The sequence below is a fragment of the Capsicum annuum genome, chromosome 6 (genome assembly GCF_002878395.1).
Source record: "Capsicum annuum cultivar UCD-10X-F1 chromosome 6, UCD10Xv1.1, whole genome shotgun sequence".
Lineage (NCBI taxonomy): Eukaryota > Viridiplantae > Streptophyta > Magnoliopsida > Solanales > Solanaceae > Capsicum > Capsicum annuum.
In genome coordinates this window covers 47,845,198-47,850,244 of record NC_061116.1, presented here as the reverse complement: position 1 = coordinate 47,850,244, position 5,047 = coordinate 47,845,198, and the positions used below count along the sequence as shown (strand labels likewise).

At 33.0% G+C, this 5,047-nt stretch overlaps 1 non-coding gene across 1 annotated transcript; it reads right to left on the bottom strand.

Annotated features, from left to right (window-relative positions):
• Nucleotides 1–754: 754 nt before the first annotated feature.
• On the bottom strand, nt 755–2,885 carry LOC107873430. Its single transcript, XR_007056410.1, has 2 exons — nt 1,410–2,885; nt 755–1,259 (listed from the first exon to the last, which is right to left on the bottom strand). It is a non-coding gene; the product is annotated as an uncharacterized LOC107873430 (transcript).
• Between the last annotated feature and the right edge of the window lie 2,162 nt (nt 2,886–5,047).

Below are 5,047 nucleotides of genomic sequence, written 5' to 3'. Positions count from 1 at the left end.
TACATTCATTGGCGATTTCTTCAAGCCTCTAGGCTTGTTGGAACAATAGCAATGGTATTTGTACAAACGAATTGATGCTTCTACCATTTTACCAAATTATTATAGAACCTACAACAATGACTATGCCTCAATTCCAAGCCAATTAAGGTCAACTACGCAAAACCTCAAGATCCATTTTGCTCCATTTGGACCTATAATTCTGGTGCATGTCTCTATATATTCACTGTTGTAAGATTTCCTTATAATTGACCAATTTCACGTTGATTGTTAACATCAACTTACCACAATCCCCCTCCTTTATCAGAACCCTGAACCTAGGACGTGTAACGCGAATAAATTCACACATGCAAAGTTCCTCTAATATACTTCTTAGTATAGATAAAGGCTAATAGTGGTTGCTCTGTAGAGTTAACCAATTGGTATAAAACGCCATCCACCCCAAAAATCTTACCAGATAGAAAGTTAACAGGAAACAGCAAGTGACTGGGCAGATGTTGAATTACACTCGATGTCTAGAATAGGTACTTTAACTTAAGCCCCGGATGATCAAAGTGTACAACATTTTTAATTCTTAAATGGGTGTAACAATGAATTTTTGTGTATTCATAAACGTGCAACTTGTTACTGTTGTTTCTCTTGGACAATGACAACGTCTAGCCAGTGGTGGAGCCCGAATTTTCATTGAGGGGATTCAAAAGTAAATAAACGGACTAATCGAAGGGAGTTCAACATCTACTATATATACATAAAACTATTTTTGACCATGTAAAAATTACTATAATTTTCCGACGAAAGGGGTTCGGATGAACCCCCTGAATTCAATGTGGCTCCGCCACTGCGTCCAGCCAGTTCATGCACCTAGACTATTTCACTAGTTATCAAGTAACTCATATGGCTTGCCCACCAAAATCAAGGCTGATGGGAAGAAAACGCCTAGCATTTTTGTCTCTAAAGAAATTTGAACCGTGGTCTCACATGGTTCTTCTACTGCTAAAACAATACTAATTGATTGGTTTCACTGAATATTGATGCATGTACATAGCAAAAGAAATAGTCATGGTGAAGCAGAGGATGTACACTAGTAGGGAGAACATATCAGCAGCTGCTCATACGGTCAAATCAATTAAGAGTCATGGCTGGATAAAGCAAGAGGCTTAAATTCTGCATTTGGCTTTGTGGAGTGATTGTTCAATGTTCTGTGTAAGAAAGAGGCAGCTTCCACAATGCATTTACCCTTGTTCAACATGATACAACTTGACCTGCAATAAGAAAACAGATTAAACATAGTTGTGATGTCAAAGAACATTTTCCAGGAAACAAGAAAAAAAAGAGGGGGAGGGAGGGGAATAGTTTGAGGATAAGTGGTTAGACAAGCGCTTTATTCCTTTCCAACACAGAATGAAATTTACCTTTTTAGAAGATAATTTAATGATTGGGAGGTGGATGAAATCAGCTAATTATTTTTTTATTTAAGCTCATTAAACTGGATGATAACAGCAAGAATAGGATGATTTGCTTAGATGATAAAAATGGTGTACTCTCTGGGGGAAGAAGTTACAGAAGCAAGCTGGAAACTGGGAGGTTGATTGGCCATGGAAAATGATTTGGAAAATACAGCCCCTCAAGGTTTTTTGTTTTAGGTACACCAAGAGTGCTGGTCTAACACAAGATACCACACGGGGGGTATGTATTTCAATGGGTAGCGGATGCTTTTTATGTGAGGAAGCAGGAGAAACCACCAATAATCCACTGCTGTATTGTGATTCAACCTGGTAAGTTTGGACATAATTTCTGTATGTTTGGTGTGTAGAGGGTGATGCCAAAGGATGTTAGCTTCATGTTAAGTTGGCAGGGAGAGAGAATTCGGAACAAGTTGAAGCAGATTTGGACTGAACCATTGTGTACCATGTGGAATATTTGGCTGGAAAGAAATAAGAGATGTTTGGAAGAGAAAAAACATCTCCAGTGAAATCTAATTGTATTCGCCATCTGTTTTTGTGGTGCAGGAAACACAGGATAGAGATTATGGAAGATTATTTGCAGCTTTGGAATCCACGATGTCAATGATGTTGTGAGAGATATAAGAGAAAAATATCATTGAATTGTTGTAACTACATTATTACATTAAGGCCCTATTTATACACACAACATTCTAATCCTTTTCCTAATAGGACACTACATTACAATCCCTTTCCAAGTCGGATTCTATATGATATTTCTATTCCTACTCATATTCTTAACACTCCCCCTCAAGCTGGTGCATAGAAGACATATGTACCAAACTTGTCAAGGTGTAACTAATACAAGGATCGGTGAGAGACTTGGTGAATATATTTGCAAGAAAATTGATAAGGACTGCTTTGGACATCTGGGAAACCTCAACTGAAATGGAACAAACTGAAAAAGTGATCTAAAAAGTAGTAAACATCACCGGAAAGTCAATGTGCCACTGGAAAATTGCCGGAAACTGGTATAAAAGATAAGGGTCATCTCGAAATCAAGAGATGAGTAGATCTTGAACAAGATAGTCACCAAAGAACTGGCCGGAACATACTCATGCGCCGGATTATTAGATTTGATGGCTGAAAAGTGGTCACCATTTGAGAAAAAATTATAGACCGGAATGAATAATCTTTCTTTATTATATGTAATCTTTCTTTATTATATGTTATAGATAATTGTGTGTGTTCTATATTGTATGATTTTACTTGTTCTAACCATTTTATTCCTAATATTATGTCTGCTTTTTGCATTTCTTCCTTTATTTCAAATTCTATTTTTATTTTTTTGACTGTTATTATTACTTCTTTTTCTGTCGTATCTTTAATCTCCTTGGTAGATCATCCTTATTTTTAATTCTTTATGTTTTTCAGATATTATTTGTTTTAATTCTTTATATTGTTGTAGTTTTTGTACGTTATTCATCTAAACAAATATGATCATTTTAGATTACTATATACTAGATTATTCTTAAATAACATATTCTTCAGTCACTATTAGCATGGTAATCTAGATACTTTTCCCTTAAACAGCGCCTCTACTCTGGCTACTCCCCTATCAGGGCTTTCTTGCTTCACCGGTTTCACCTTTAGGATGACATAGTTCTTAGGAATTTTTCTCCTTTTCCACTTTGCTAATAAACTTCTTAGCATGCTATTTTTCGAATAATTCTACTATAAAACAACTAACATGAACTTATTTTATCAAATCATGATTGTTAGGAATTTATGAATTTAGCTATTCATAATCATAAATAAATATACCTGTTCTGGTAGGTTTGATAATTCTAAGCTTTGTTCATCCATAGCTTTTACTTAGAAATATATCTGTTTTTTATTAAATATTCAAAAGTTTATTGTGAAAGAAGAGTGTTTGCTTCAACGCATGAAGGCTTGCCTTCATTCTGCCTTTTATTTATAACGTTCAAAAAACGCGTAAACTTTTTACATCTTTACACCTATAACTTTACACGTAACCTACCAACTTCAAAAAGTCTTCTAAAAAGACAAAAACTAATTAAATCCTATAAATGTCTATACAATTTAAGACTAAGCTATGAATAGCTTTACAACTAATAATGACACATGTTTGTCAAAAAGTCTTAAAGTAAATAGTATCTAATAAATAATTTACGTAAAGTTTTCAAGAAAAAGTATTTATTCTTCCATATGTCACTTTCAACTTTAATTAACTTGTCTCTCTATTATTGCTTCATTGTTAACTTCTTCTTATCGTATTTGCGGCTTTTCTATCTTCTTTCCAGCTGACATGCTTATCTTCATTCTAGCTGTACGTCTAGTATAATGTTATCTTCTCCTTTACATCTCGAACATTGATGGTCTGAATATTTGTGTCCAATTATCTTGCAATATCTTTTTAATAATCCGTCTAAAATAAATCCTTTCTTAATTGCAGTTTATTAGGAAAGTGAAAAGGAGAAAAATCCCTAAGAACTATGTCATCCTAAAGGTGAAACCGGTGAGGCAAGAAAGCCGTGATAGGGGAGTAGCCAGAGTAGAGGTGTTGTTTAAGGGAAAAGCATCCAGATTACCATGCTAATAGTGACTGAACAATATGTTATTTAAGAATAATCTAGTATATAGTAATCTAAAATGATCATATTTTGTTATGTGTGTGATTGAAGTGAATATTTTGAAAAAGCATTATATGGAAAATGAATACTTATTTATCTGACGAAATGGTAGATAAATTTAAAACATAGCCGAAACAAATAAAAAAGTATCAAGATCTGATAATAAAACAGAAGGAACATCAATACCTACTAAAATACTACCAACAAAAATATTGAAAAAATATGAAATAGCTATAAGAAAAGAATTTAGTAGTATAACAATAGAAGAAGAGCAAAATAAAGAGAAAGATACGAATAGGAATTTAATGTTAAAATTAACAATATGTAATATATGCTATATAGATAAGTATACGTGCGCATTTAAAGAATATTATTATAAAGGAACATATAATATAGAAGAAAGTAAGAAATACGAAAATTATATTTTAGTAAATTACCTGAACCATTTAGTTCAAAAATAATAAAGAGTTGGGATGAAACAAAAATTAGTCGATACCCTAGGAGCAAGAATAAAATTTTTACAACAATGGTATAGAAATCTATGTGAAAAATATAAAGAAATAAAATTAGAAAAAACATTAATAAGAAATTTAGCATGTTGTAAAGATAAAATAACACCTCAATTTGGATGTGAAGAAAGATATTATAAGAAAAGAAAAAAACATAAGAAATATAAGAAATACAGAAAATCAAAATATAAATATAAGAAACCAAGAAAAAGATATTATATAAATATTTTAAATAATATTTAAACCTAGCCGAAGCAAATAAAAAAGTATTAATATCTGATAATAAAACAGAAGGAACATCAATAACAACAACAAACCCAGTGTATTCCCACCTAGTGGGGTCTGGGGGGTAAGATGTACGCAGTCCATACCTCTACCTCTGAAGAAGTAGAAAGGCTGTTTCCGATAGACCCCCGGCTCAAGACACGAGATACCACAGAAATAT